Source organism: Pipistrellus kuhlii, unplaced genomic scaffold (assembly GCF_014108245.1).
Source record: "Pipistrellus kuhlii isolate mPipKuh1 unplaced genomic scaffold, mPipKuh1.p scaffold_m20_p_1, whole genome shotgun sequence".
NCBI classification, from domain to species: Eukaryota; Metazoa; Chordata; class Mammalia; order Chiroptera; family Vespertilionidae; genus Pipistrellus; species Pipistrellus kuhlii.
The window spans coordinates 101,890,238-101,906,135 of record NW_023425404.1 but is presented as its reverse complement, the minus strand read 5'-3'; the positions used below and the strand labels follow the sequence as shown (position 1 = coordinate 101,906,135).

At 34.6% G+C, this 15,898-nt stretch overlaps 1 protein-coding gene across 5 annotated transcripts in view; it reads left to right on the top strand.

Moving 5' to 3' along the window:
* Positions 1–15,898, top strand: part of LRFN5 (leucine rich repeat and fibronectin type III domain containing 5) — a 272,873-nt gene that overhangs the window by 165,562 nt on the left and 91,413 nt on the right. The window lies entirely within an intron of this gene.

The following is a 15,898-nucleotide window of genomic DNA, read 5'->3' as shown; positions in this document are numbered from 1 at the left end:
ATTTTTTATCAATTCACTATTTGGGAATTGTTTATTTTATAACAGTTTTATCTAACTTAAAGCTTAATTCAGTTTGGTCAGCAACCATAATCTTTATGATTCCAGGTTGAAGTGTGTAAGCCTTTGATTTATGGACTGCTCTCTAGTCAGATTTTTAAATGATCTCTGAGTTCATGATATTACTGTGTATCTTACATTTGTTGGGTATTATGTAGTCTATATAGTCATTGGGTTTATTTGTTCATTATGTAATTAAATATATATATATATATATATATATATATATATATATATATATTTATTTTTTTATTTTATATTATATTAACAAGAGAGAAAGATGTGTTTAGGTCCCAGGTATTGCTTGTATTTACCTATTGGTCCACAAAATCTGGCAAAGTTTTGATCTCCATATTTTGAGGTACAAATCAATTTGTATGTTGTTGGCTTCTAAGTGAATTGAAAATTTAAGCATTATGAACCAATTCATTATCTGTTTAATGTTTATACCTTAAATTGATCACTTGATTAACTATTTTTTAAAATGTCCTTTGGGAACCATTTTTTTCTAACTGTATTGAAATTATAGTTGAGATGATTAGTAAACCACTATTTAAAAAGATCTCAATATTTTGGATGTATAATGATCACATCTGTCATGCATCATTTTCTATAAAAATGATCAGTCAAAATCAGGGAGAAATTCAGATGTAGTTATCTAACACTCTCATGTACCTAATTGATGTACTTGCTACTACGAACCAGTCATGTTTACTATAAAGTAAGATCAATACATATAATTGGTGATATGATTTAACAATTTTCATATGCTGAATTGTCATATTAAATTGACACTTAATTTCATTTTGCCCCAAATATTTACTAAGCTCTTACATGGGAAGTAAAGTGTCAAGACTAACTAATACTTAGATTGGTAATTTTTGCCGCAGTCACCTCATTTTAAAAATGTTTCCTGTTAACAGTGTCATTGAATACCTGTCTTGGGTTTATTACTGATAAAACTGCCTTTGGCAATACTGTTTTTCCATTAAAAGGTTTATTTCATCTCAATTTCCAGGTCATATTGCTGCAAGATATGAGTTATTATCTGTGGGCCATCCTTTATTCAAAGGTGAGGTTAGCCTGAAAATTAATGCTAGATAAGCCTTCTAAATAATACTTATGAATTAAGAAGTGATTACTGATGAGTCTTAGAATTTAGGATGTCATAAAAAGGAATGCAATTTCTTTACCTTTAGTTACCCAATATTATAGAAAAACCAATTATTGTACTTTTGCAGCCAATATGGTAAATGTAAATGTTCTCCAAAGTCATAAGTAAAGAACAGCAAACACACAGGTTTGATGAGTCAAAATGTTCTGTGCAGTAGGGCATATTAAAATTCCATGCATAATACTGAATGCATATTCCATTCTTGAAGAAACTACCTTCCAAGAAAATTTTATAGTATTATATATTTTGGAATATAATTTACTAGGAAAACCTTTTTATTTTCACACATCATAATGTATTTTTTGTTATGTTTAATGCTTGAATATTTACTCAAAGAGACCTACCGATTTTATTGCCATAACACAGGACCGCTGACTGCTGGTAGGGTGACCTGACAACTTATTTTTCACTTATTGGACACTTTTATTTATCCAGACAAATGGTAATCCCAATAGTATGCTGAGGCAATGGGCATCAATTAGGATTCACCGGGACATATACTTTTACCCTACTCCTAAGGATGCATATAGAAATAGGTGATCACCTAAGGATGGTCCTGCCAATGAAAAATGTGGATCAGATACAAAAGAAAATTGGTAAATAATAACTTTATAGCCAGATACTTTGTTGTTAAATATTTATCCTGGTATTCAGGATTTTTGTTTTTTATTTCTAGCATATCCTCTTGAATGCTCCAAAGTTCAGTCTCTCTGGGATTGAATTCATCTTGGGAAATCTACTGCCTTTACATTCCTTTACCATACCCCGAAACAGGAGAGTTTTATGGAGTCCTCTTGTCAACCTCTTCAATAATTTATCTGTCACCAATGTTATTGATTTTGCTTACCCTTTCTATTCTCACTTACACTGTTGTGGCTCTGCCATATCACTTATTTTTATAAATGTGACCCCCTCCTAAATAGTATTCTGGTTTTCTGTCTACCCTTGTAACTCTTTGTCAGAGTTTTACTTCTAACATGACAAGTTATTCATGTTGTGACATTGAAAAAATGAACATAGTGGCTTCACAGATGTTCAAGGAATTTCAAGTTCTGTATTCCAGAATCTGTAGCTTCATATCACTCTATGTTCATTCATGCCCCCACCCCTGACCACTTCAACTTCCTGTGTGTATGCTTTGTATAATAATACTGATGTGTCATAACCTCTGCCTATCATATATTTCAATAGAAGACAGATGTCACAATTTTTCAAAGATTCAATTTTCTGTGATTATAATACCCATGTGTGATTATTGTTCAGTGAATGTAAATATGTATGGTAGATAGATAAATAAACTAAAATTTTACTTTATATAGAGTTTCAGATTTTAAGTTTTAGTTCATAGATCTTGAGCATTGTGTCTATGATATTTAATATTTTTTAAAAATATGATTTTCAAAAGGCTGGGTCATATATGAGGGAAAAGCTAGCCATTTTCTAATGGTCAGGTGTAGAAATATATATATTTTTATATGTATTGTTGTTGGGAATTCAGCAGGTACTTTTAAATAGAAATGTGACCTTAAACAATAAGAATTCTCATATTAAGCTTTAATGATTGGCTTTGGCCAGGTAGCTCAATTGTTTAGAGCATCATCCCAATGTGCCAAGGTTGCAGTTCTAAAATCAATTTAAAATAATTTAATTATTTATTTCCTTTCTGAAACTATCTTATTAGAGCTTAAAAAAAAGTATATTAATATTTTGTGACTCTTACAGTTTTCATCATATTATCTTTTACTTCATTTTTTTTTTTAATTTAGGTAACTTTATAACATAATCCTATTTTAATTTACTTAAATATATTGCATGTGCTCTTCCTTTTTTCTAAATATTCATTTGTCAAAGTATCATATTAATTTAATATTCTTTTTAACCTGAGTTTCCTAGCTGTGGTTTTCTTGTGATGTGTGATGTCTTTTGTTCCTTTTTTTCTGCTTCCTTATTTTAACTTGGTCTCTAATTTCTCTTGGATGACCTGGGAAACTTAGATATAAGTTCAAATTGTAAAATGAAGTATAAATCCATTTGGAAGCATTGTACATTTCCAAGCTTATTGACTAATGACCTTTGCTTGAGGGTAAACATATAGATTGTTGGCTGCTGTGCTGAGTCAAGGGAACACTAAATCTCAGAATATGATGATCTTTTGTGTGAAGGTCAAATAACCAAAAAACTTTTCTGACCCTTCCAAGAGAATTCACTCTGTGTGTGTGTGTGTGTGTGTGTGTATGTGTGTGTGTGTGTGTCTCTGTGTGTGTGTGTGTGTTTTATTTAATCTTTTCAGTTTTTTGACTGGGAAGTTAGAGAGTGGATTGCTGCCAGGTATTACCTTTTTTTTTTTTTTTTCAGATAATGTTTTATTTTATTTTTATTTATTTACTTTTTATTGAATTTATTGGGGTGACATTGGTTAATAAAATTATGTAGATTTCAAGTGTCTAATTATATAATACATCATCTGAGTATTGTATTGTGTGTTCACCACTCAAAGTCAAGTGTCTTTCTGTCTTCATATATTTGACCCCCTTTATTTTTTAGTGCTTTCCCCACCTGCTTTCTCTCTGGTGGTCTGTATCTATGAGGGTTTTGTTACTGTTGCTTTTATTTGTTTGTTTGTTCATTTGTTGCTTTCTGTTGTATAGTCTACATATGAGTGAAATGATATGTATATTGTTGGTGGTTTGGTTTGGTTTTGTCTGACTTATTTCATTTAGAACAATAGTCTCTAGATCCATCCGGGTTACAAATGGCAGTACTTCATCTCTTCTTATGGCTGAGTAGTAGTCTATTGAGTGTATGTACCACATCTTCTTTATCCAATGATCATTTTGGTTTTTCCTATGTCTTGGTAATTACGAATAATGCTGCAATGAACATAGGGATATATATATATATATATATATATATATATATATATATATATATATATATATATACATACATACACACACACATACATACATACATACCATAGTGGCTCTACTAGTTTACATTTTCACTAACTGTATTTCACTCCTCTTTCTCACTATACTTAGTAATTCCAGGTATAATGTCTTTTTCCCCCCTGATCCTCAGATAAGGATATGTTTATTGATTTGAGAGAAAGAGGAAGGCGGGGAGAGAAAAAATAAAACATCAATGTGAGAAACATCAGTTGGTTGCCTGCCATACATGCGCCAACTGGGGATCCAACCAACAACCTAGATATATGCCCTGACCAGAAATCAAATCCACAACCTTTTGGTGTACAGGATTATGCTCCAACCACCTGAGCCATTGGCCAGGTGAGTTATTATATTCACTCTCATCTACAGCTTTTACCCGGGTTTATAGACATTACATCTCCTTCATCCACTTTTTCCTGATGTTTGTTAAAATATCTCATTTTGCTGATTGAGTCAGACTTGGGACTATGGATATGTTTCTTTCTAAACTAACTGTCCGCTTTATAGTAGGACAGGTGAGAAGGTGTTGGGAAGTGTGGCTGTTGCTGATATTTCTATCATTTTTGTTTTAAAATTGTTAAATGTTGAGTGATGAAAATGGAGACTCTCAAGATATGAATTAGAGTCAATAGAAAGGAAAGAAAATAAAACATTTGTCCATTTTTTTTATTATTTGTTAGGTATAGGACAAAGTATTTCATTTAATATTAATAGAAACATTGCTATATCATATATTATTGTAACCAGCTACAATTTCTAAAAGACATTTCCAAAATCTGACACCTTAATGGTGTGCCATGTGGATCATTTAAAATTTTAAAATCATTATCACATCCTATAATTATTTGTCTACATCATTTCATCTCTTCTCTACCAAGCTGCCACTAAATTAGCAGTTTCTGAGGGACAGGATTTATATGTTATTAATAATGTTGTTTTCCAAAACATTAATAATAGCTAGGAACAAAAAATTATCTGCAAGTGTACTTAAATAACATGTACTTAATGATTTAATATTTTATTTTCAAATATATATATATATTTTTTTAAATATATATATATATATTTTATTGATTTTTTACAGACAGGAAGGGAGAGAGAGACAGAGAGTTAGAAACATCATGCCCACAACCCAGGTACATGCCCTTGACCAGAATCGAACCCGGGACCCTTCAGTCCGAAGGCAGACGTTCTATCCACTGAGCCAAACTGGTTTCGGCTCAAATATATTTTTATTGTTGAAAATATTACAGATATCTCCCATTTCCCTCCTTAAGGCCCTCCCCACACCCCAGGTCTTCACTACCCCATTGCCCGGGTCCATGGGCTATGCATATAAGTACATAAGTTCTTTGTTTTATCTCTTCTCATCCCCCAATCCCACATCAAGGTATGGCAGTCTGTTCCATGCCTCCCTGCTTCAGCTCTTATTTTGTTGGTCAACTACCTGTTCATTAATTCTACAAATAAATGAGGTCATGTAATATTTGTTTTAATTTGGCTTACTTCACTCAGCACATCCATCCGTGCTATCCCAAAGGGTAAGAAATCTATCTTTTTTTATAGCTCCATAGTATAAATGTCCCACAGCTTTTTTATCCACTTAGCTATTGATGGGCACTTGGACTGTTTCCAAATCTCAGCTCTTAAAAGTAACATTGTTATGAACATAGGGGTGCATATGTACTTTATGATTAGTGTTTTGTGTTTAGGACATATTCTCAGAAGTGGGATCGCTGGGTCAAATGGAAGTTTCATTTTTTATTTTTTGAGAAAACTCCTACTGTTTTCCATAGTGGCAGCACCGATCTGCATAGTATTTTAACCCCATAATGCTAGATTCACTGGAGTATTAATGAACTAAGAATGGTGGAAGTGAGGAGTTTGCAACCGGTCAAGGGCATGTACCTGGGTTGCGGGCACGATGTTATCTAGCTTTATACTTACTTTTTAAAGAAATAGTATATTCGGTATTTTTCATTGATTTGTGATAGTGTATATGTATATTATTTTTCAAAATTACATATCTAAAGTTATAGGATCATAAAACTAATTCAACTCATTGATCAGATGGCTTTTTAAATTATACTATTATCCTATATGATCCTATATAATAAAAGGGTAATATGCAAATTGACTGAATGAAGGAATGACTGGTCTTGATGACACACACTGACCTCCAGGGGGCAAATGCTCAATGCAGGAGCTGCCCCCTGGCGGTCATTGTGCTCCCATAGGGGGAGTGTCGCTCAGCCTCATGCAGCAGTGGTAACAAGGCTAAGGATGTCTGACTGACAGCTTGGGCCCACTCCCCGGAGGGCTCTTGGACTGCAAGAGGGCACAGGCCAGGCTGAGGGACTGTCCCCCTCCCCTTTACTTCCCAGTGCTCTAATGTTGTGCACCAGGCCTCTAGTTTTACAATATAGTTTTTGTAGTGCTACACTTAGAACAATGCCTGCAACATAGCAAATTCTAAAAACATATTTATTAAATGAATGAATGCCCATTCCCTTAATTACTTTTCTATTTTTAATCAACTTATAATGTCCTGAACGGAACTGACATTATCTCTAAAATTGATCAACATTCATAATAAAGATGTGCATTTTTAAAATATGAGTATTCTAGAAATCATAATTATATTAGCTATTACTTGTATTAAAAATATCTTCAAGCTGTTAGTGGTGGTAATGGTTTTACTGCTGATGGAGGGAGGAGGGGAAATCAATGCAAATCAAGAACCAGATGGAGGATAATGTTACTAAGATTAGCTGCAGAAGAAAAGCAATAAATAGCATCTGTATTTTCAATAAATAAAAATGGATTACGGCACAATTCTATACCTGATTTATCCCTTAAGCAAGACTGGCTCTCAGCAAACATCTGAGGAAGAAATGTTGGCCAGATTGGTAATTATGGAATTAAAAAAGAAAAACATATCCAGAGTATTTGAACAAAATTATTATATATTTTAAACAGAGAGTAAAATACAGAAGAGAAACTGTATCAGTTACAGAGGTCTGGGTCATTGAATGTTCTCACAGATCCTCAGGACATACTCACACATGGCTTTCCTCAAGGAACTACAATATAGAGTCAGGAGGAAGGTGCAGGCATAAAATAGCAGTCATGTGGCTTCCTGGTGCAACTTCTCTGGGTGCTTTTTCTGTTGTTGCACAGTATGAGTTTTTCTCCAGATTATGAGTCACTAAGATATCTATGAAGATATCTGTGAGCAACCTTGGTTTCTGAGAGCTTAGATGAGTTTTTAATGAGGTCTTTGATAGACCACTGACCTTGCAGCCAGACTATGTAGCTGGTTAAACCGGTTCTAAACCATTGATCTACAATTTCCTAAACAATAAAGACAAATTAATACTGGTTGCCAAGTTGAGAGTATTAAACTTTAAATAACACATTACAAAGCACAAACTAGTTCATCTTGCCTTGATTTGGCCAACTGTGGATATTAAATTTCCAGGAGTTCCAGAGATGAGCACAGTGACACCTAGTTGAGCTGTAAGATAACATCACACACAACATTGCACAATTAGATAGGTATTCACCTGGACCATCCTAGGTAAGATGAATATCTCTGAACTTGACTGCCTTCATTGTGTTCAGCATTCAGCACACACAGACATATGAGCAATCTGTCCACCCAAAGAGTTTACTGTCTTCTTAAAGGAAACTACCAAATGCATGAAATGAAAAAATGTACAAGGTAATCAATTGCTATTTTCTGGTACTATTACTACTACAGTAAGTAGAGAGGTATTCCCACTGAAAGCTGATCCTTAAAAGAGTGATCCTTTATACTGTACAATGAAACCAGATAATTGTCAGATATGAGATTGGAAGACAATGTGATTGATACTTGTCTCTGGAATGAGATTGAGGATTTATTTAAGAGGAACTGAATTCTAGGGGAATGCAAGATTGATGTACACAGATCTGCTTAATATGTATAGGTCTGGTTTCTAGGAAACCTGATGTCTAGGGAAGTTTGGGTTAAAGTCTGAGTTTTCACTATTAGGTCTGCTTAAATAAAGGGATTAACTCTGCGTAAGCAAACCTGGAGAAGCCCTGGAATCTCACAGATGAAAATGCCCTCTGTGGACTCTTAGCCAGGAAAGCTTCCTTTCATGGAGATTGACCTTCACAATCACAGCTGCTGGAGCCTGATAAACTGATTTTTTTTTTTTCAGAAGCCCCATCCCTGATGGCTGTTAGCCCATTGCTCTCTAGAGGAGCAATTGCTTACCTCTTACTTGTGCATCTAGCATTTCCTTGAAAAGACTCAAAATCTAAATTATATGGCTACCCAGGGAATTCATCCCATCTAATAGGTCAAAAAAGAATCAATTTGAGAAGTAATGAAATAATATCTATTCCTATTGTGTAAGAGGAGTGAGTGATGTTAACATCTAGAATAATTTGCTGGTATTTTAGGCAGAATCCAGAAATGAAAGTATGTCTACAGACCTGCTCTTCTACCTATTGAGTAAATATGACTTGAGATTTGCTAATCAGTTAAACAAAAACAAAAATGTTGGTTCAAAATAGTACTGTTTCTTTGCAGTCATCAATTAGAGGATATATTAAATAATATAAATAATTTTCAAAACACGTGGTCAATTGTTGGGTAAATAAGTATTAATGATATGTTATCAGAATTACAATACCCACATAACTAGAATTTTTTTTAAGTAGAAGAAAATAAGTCTAGAATTATCTTGATCATTTTAAAAATACAGAAAACATTTGATGAAAATCAATTCAACATACATTTACTGAGTCTATAGCATGAACTAAGTACTGGCACTAGAGTAAATAAGAACTAAAATTGCTTCAAAAATATTCTGAGTACTAATGCAAAAGTTAGTCGAGCCTGGAGCTGGGGATTATGATATTTTGGGGTGTCTTTTTAGGTTAATACATGAGCATAGGAGCAACCTGTGATGCAAATACAATAGGAAGGAGCAGGTTAAAAGGATTTGAATGCTTGCTACAATGAAAGAAGAAATAACCATGGGGAAAAAAACTTGTTTTTTCTTGGTATAGGAATATAAGGAAGGGAAAACTCAAAATCTAATGAGACAGAAGTTTCTAACCAAGTTTGCAGATTATCATAGTGAAGAACTTGGGACAATAAGAAGTTGGAATGGTAAAAATAATTGTGAGAGTAACATGTTAACATGTATTAATATAATAATTTCTGAAGATTCTGCATATCAGGATCACATTGTGGAAGCTGCATAGTGGCACAAAGCTATATTTCTTTGTTTCTATACAGTCTAAATTATGATAAAAATATAATAAGTATACCTGTTGTATTCTGTCAATTGACATTTTAGTAAAGAATCAACTCATTGAAAATGAATGATCTACACTGTACGATGTTAAGACAAAGTCTGTATCTTGAATCTCTATAATTCTATGCCTCAAAATGTTCAGAAGTCAAAGAAAGAAAAAAGTACAGAGATAAAAAGGCTAAGAGAGGAAAGGAGGAAGGGAAACAAAGGAGTAAGTATATGAGATTAATCCTAGAAACAGTGTCGGCTATTGCGGCCAGTTTAACAATCCTGACTAAAGTAGATATTTAAAATAGTGTTGAAAATTCAAATGACATCAAAAGAAGCCAAGTTTTTCCTAACTTTTCAAAGTGCACTATGTATGTGTTAATATAATATGTTAACATAAGCCAAGTGTAATGTCAGCTCTGGGCTTTGAGTGTTAATGCATTGCTTTGTAGGTCTGGGGGAATCCAGCTCCCAATCACCATATTGCCTTGTGCATTTGATCAAATAATTCATCCCACAGAACAGCCTCCTAAGACCCTGTACTCAATCAATTAGTCTGTCATTCTCTAAGAGAAAGCCTGTATCCATCTGGCATTGTAACGAGCATCAAGTTTTAGCAGAAAGTATATAGTTATCCAAGGCAGGAGGACATTTTCTTTCTTCTGACAGTTGTTCTTCCTACTGCAAACTATCATATTACTATGGATATCTGGATTTACTCTAATGAAGCACAGACAAATATCCTGGTTTATAAAATTGCATTTTTAAATACCTCATGCATTAATAGGATGCTGATTAAGCTATAGAATAGTTATGAAATTAAAATAAAAGGCAGTCATTAAAAATAACAATCTAGATTTAGTATTTTCATAGAAAGTGACTCTGATAAATTCAATGGAGGCAAGCAAGCTAAAATAACATAGTATCTTACTTGTATTGGGTCTATAGTACTTGAGAGACACAACTATATGCTCTTTATAGTTTTTATCTTATTTAATAGCTAATGCAACTCTATAGGATAGGTACTATCAATTTACTTAATTGAAGTAGGGAAAATAAGTGATATATAATTATCAACCCAATCATCACATTTTCCAAGCACCAGAGCTGGGATGTATATTTAAAAATTCTGATTCTGGAGTTAATTTTCTAAATACGTTTTTATTGATTTTTTTTAGAGAGAAAGTAAATGAGAGGGATAGAGAGATAAAAATATTGATGAGAGAAACATAATTGGTGGGCTGTCTCATGCATGTCCCCCTGGGGATCTAATTGGCAACCTTGGCATGTGCCCAGACCAGAATTAAACCAGCAACCTATTGGTTCATGAGTCAAAGCTCAACCACGAAGCCACACTGCCCAGGCCTGAAGTTTAAATTTTTAACTGTTAAACTATATTATACACTGGAATATATCTCTAATATTTTTGTTAAAACATATAAACCATATAAAGATATTCGTTAATATAATACATTAACAGTGTTTAACAGTGGATAATGATTTTTATTTATATTCTTAATATTTCTTGATATTTAAAATAGTTTCTATATCAATCCAGAGACATAAAAGCATGGAACAGACTGTCAAATCTCAGAGGGAAGTCAGGGGAGGGGTAGTGGATTAGTTGAGATTTCAAAGAACTTAAATGTATATATGCACACCCATGGACACAGACAATAGTGTGCTGAAGGCCTGGGGTTGGGGGATAGGTGTAGGCTAGAAGGGGTCAATTGGGGAAAAAGAAGGACATCAGTAATACTTTCAACAACAAAGATTTTTTTTAAATAGTAAAAAAGTAAGTAGTTCCCATATATTTGTAACTGGCATGTATTTTTTAAATCAGAGAAGACAAAATATGTATATACTACTGAACAAAATTATTGCATCTAGATTTGTAAGATGTAGATCTATAGATACATACCTGCCATTGATGGTTACAGTTGGATTATGAGGAAAGTAACAAAATTTATATTAACAGCAAAATTGAAATATCAATGATATTTCAAAACAAGCAGCCAAGCATGGTGCTGTTTGTTTATGTGGCTCTCATCTGTCCTTCTTAGTTGAAAATACCTTCCTGGTATATAGCCTGTAGAAAGGGTACAGGCAAGCATGAACAAAATCAGAAACTACTTGTTAATAATGAGACAAATTTTTATTCAACACCATATATTGATAAAGGAGAGTAAGGTTCTATATTAGATTAAAACACAGTACTAGTGTTATTTCATAAGAATATTATCTCTGTTTTCTGGGAGGATGAGGATAAATTGGCAGCAAGGGCAGTAACTAATCTCCAAGGACTACCTGTGAGTGTATAGCTCCTGAAATATTTATATCAACACATTCTACCTTTACAAATCACTAAGGAAGACTGAACTCTTTCTATGCATTTCCTACAAGAGGGTTTAATTAAAAATATGAAGTTACCTTACAACTGAATAAAAAAAGACAAGTAACCAATTTTCATATGTGCAAAAGTCTGAGTGGCTATTTCTCCAAAGAAGGTATACAAATGGCCAATGAGCATATAAAATATTTAACATTATTAGGCATTTGGGATGTTATAATAACAATCACCATGAAATACTACTTTACATCAATTGGCGTAATAATAATAAAGACAGACAATAAGAAGTGTTGGCGAGCATGTAGAGAATTTAGAATCCTTATACTTTTGATAATGGGAGTGTAAAATATTTCAGCTGTTTTGGAAAAACAGTTTGGTAGTTTCTTAAAATGTTAAACATATAATAAAATATGACCCAATAATCACATGCCTAACTGTATATATACCAAGAGAAATTAAAATATATATTCATATAAACACTTGCACACTTTATAGCAGCATTATTCTTTATAGCCAAAGAGTAGAAACACCACAAGTGAATGCATAAATACAATGAAGCATATCCATAGAGTGTAATATTATTCAACAATAAAAAGGAATAAAGTAATATGCACTAAATATGGATGAACCTTTATCTTGCTAAGTAAAAGAAACCAGGCAATATGTACTACATATATTTGATTCAATCCATTATGAAATTTTCAAAATAGACAACTCCATAGAGGGAAAAGTAAGTAATGGTTTCTAAGGGATAGGAGTGACAGGACTTGGGAGAAATAGAGAATGAGTGTTAGTGGGCATGGATTTCTTTTTCAGGGTGATGAAGACGTTCTGAAATTGATTGTGAGGGTTGCACAGCTGTTAACATACTAGAAAACTTCAGAATGTACACTTTACAAAGGTGAATTCTATGATTCGTGATTTATATTTCCTTTTTAAAATATATATTATATTGATTTTTTATAGAGAGGAAGGGAGAGAGATAGAGAGTTAGAAACATAGATGAGAGAGAGTTATTGATCAGTTGCCTCCTGCACACCCCCTACTCGGGATGTGCCTGCAACCAAGGTACATACCCTTGACCGGAATTAAACCTGGGAACTTTCAGTCTGCAGGCTGACACTCTATTCACTGAGCCAAACCAGTTTCGGCTGTGATTTATGTTTCAATAAATCTGTTAAAAATTAATATGGAGGATAAGATAATAAAATAATCTTTGTAGCAAAACTTTTTTTAATATATGTGTTGATTTTTAAAAAAATTTTGGTTTTGATATTGGAAAGACAACTTTCAAATTTGCCTTTGAGAGAAGATTGGTCACTGATTATATAAGATCATAGGTATGTGGTGAAATGGAATAGTTTCATATTGAAAACTTATTAATTAATGTGGCAGTACCGTATCTACACTAATAAAAGAGAAACATGCAAGTTAATCATCACTCTGCTACACCCACCATCTAATCAGGAGTGAGTATGCAAATTAATCCAACAAAGATAGCAGTGGTCACCAAGCTGGAGGGAGCAGGAGGCTTGGATTGCCCTTGGCGATGGAGGAAGCCAAGCTTCCAACCCGCCCTGGCTGGTCCTGACCTCCGCTCAAGACTACTAAGTTTCAATTATAGGAGATAAATAAATCCCAGATACCTGCTTCCAGTTGGTCCTGGAGGCATGGGAAAAAGAAAGAAAGAAAGAAAGAAAGAAAGAAAGAAAGAAAGAAAGAAAGAAAGAAAGAAAGAAAGAAAGAAAGAAAGAAAGAAAGAAAGAAAGAAAGAAAGAAAGAAAAGAAAAGAAAAGAAAAGAAAAGAAAAGAAAAGAAAAGAAAAGAAAAGAAAAGAAAAGAAAAGAAAAGAAAAGAAAAGAAAAGAAAAGAAAGAAAAAGAAAAGAAAAGAAAGCCCCTTATCCAGGTTGGCCACACCCTCATAGTGTGAGGGTTCCCATTAGGGGTCTTGGCCAGCCTGAAAACAGCCCTCAACCCCTCACCCAGGCTGGCCTCGCCCAGGTCACCCCACACCCCAGGGGAACCCCCACCCTGATCTGGGACACCCTTCAGGGCAAACCAGCTGTCCCCCACCTGTGCACCAGGCATCTATCTATCCTAATAAAAGGGTAATGTGATAATTAGAATGGGAGACCTTCAAGGAGAACTTCTGGATGTTCTTATGGACAAAGCCATGGGGGCGGAGCTAAAGTAGAGGTGTTAGAGGCCAAGAGGGGAGGGCAGTTGTGGGTGATCAGGCTGGTGGGAGGGGGGGGATTATTGGGGGTGATCAGACCAGCATAGGGGACAGTTGGGGGCAAGCAGGCCATCAGTGGGGGTCTGTTGGGGGTGATCAGAATAGCAAGAGGAGGGGCAGTTTGGAGTGAGCAAGTCAGTAGGTGGGGCAGTTGGGAAAGCAGGCTGGGGGGGGGGAGGCAGTTGGGGGTGAGCACACTGGCAAGGGGGTCAGTTAGGGGTGATTATGCTGGCTTGCAGGCATTTGGGGGCTAGCAGGCAGGTGGGGGGGGGGGGCAGAGTGGTTAGGGCAATCAGGCAGGCAGGCAGGCAGGTGAGCCATTAGGAGCCAGCAGTCCTGGATGGTGAGAGGGATGTTCAACTGCCAGTTTAAGCCTGATCCCTGTAAAACAGTAGTACATCCTTCGAGGAGTTCCAGATTGGAAAGGGTGCCAGTCGGGCTGAGGGACACCCTCTATCCATGCATGACTTTAGTGCACTGATCTTCTAGTTTAGACATAATAGAAGACATCTCGATTTTTAGAAATCTTAGCTCTTTTAGAAATGAAACTTTGTTGTTTGTCATTTGGTTAAAATGCAAAATTGAATTGAATAAATCTGAAGATTTACTTGGCCTTATTAAGTGATTAATGAATTGGGTAGCATCCCACCTCACAACAGAGGGGTTGTACAAAATGGAAGGTTTTTAATAGGAAGAAGGTTGGGGTAAGAGACCTATTAAGTGAAGGGACCAGGGCAACTTTTTTTTTTGGCAGAAGAGAATGTGATGGTTTTTATCATGCAGATCGCCTCTTCTATTTATGAACCATGGGGAAGACCCAATGACTAATTACCTTCCTGGTTTTTTGCCAGAAAATTCTAAAGTTGTTGGTTAATATTACATTTCTGAGAGGCTGAAACTAGAATTAGATCAGATATTAAATCCAGGTTTGGGATTATGGCTTTCAGCATAAGTATGACAAAGTCACCACTGAGCACAAAAAAATTATTCTATAAATATGAAATATCTACTCTCTGGGACATGTTGCACAGAGGGGAACCATAATATAAGCAAATTGAATACTCCAAACCAATTTGTTATTTAACAGAGATAAAAATCAAAATTTTACTGTCCATAAATACAGGTGAAATTGTATTATAATATTCCACAGTGGCATGGGGGAAAGAATGTATACCTGATTTTAAAACAAAATTATAAAAACAGTAGGATCTGTGACAGATTATATTTTATTAAAGGAATTTGAGTTATTACATAAAATGCTTCTTAATTAGGAATTTTTAGGAGATTTTACTTTCTTAAAAGACTAGCACATTGAAATAATTACAATTTTTAATTTTTCTATTTCCTGGGGATTTTGAAACTATCAGTTTCTATAACCTAATCAGAACAGCTTTTATTTTGAGACATTTATCTCTAATTTCTTAATATCATCTGGAGGTAGGAAAATATCTACTCAGACAATGGTATATAAAGATTGTTCTCAATTTTATACACACACACACACACACACACACACACACACACACACAAATAGGAAACTGGCAGCTTTATTTATATTACTTCAGGCATTTGTCAAAACTAGACATAAGCCAAAACCAGTTTGGCTCAGTGGATAGAGCGTCGGCCTGTGGACTGAAAAGTCCCTGGTTCGATTCCAGTCAAGGGCATGTACCTTGGTTGCGGGCACATATATGGTTAGTCAGGGGAATCAGGGGTATGTAGGAGGCAGCTAATCGATGTTTCTAACTCTCTATCCTTCTCTTCCTCTCTGTAAAAACAGATACAAAATATTTTTCATGATTCATACTTTAAATGGAGAATAATGT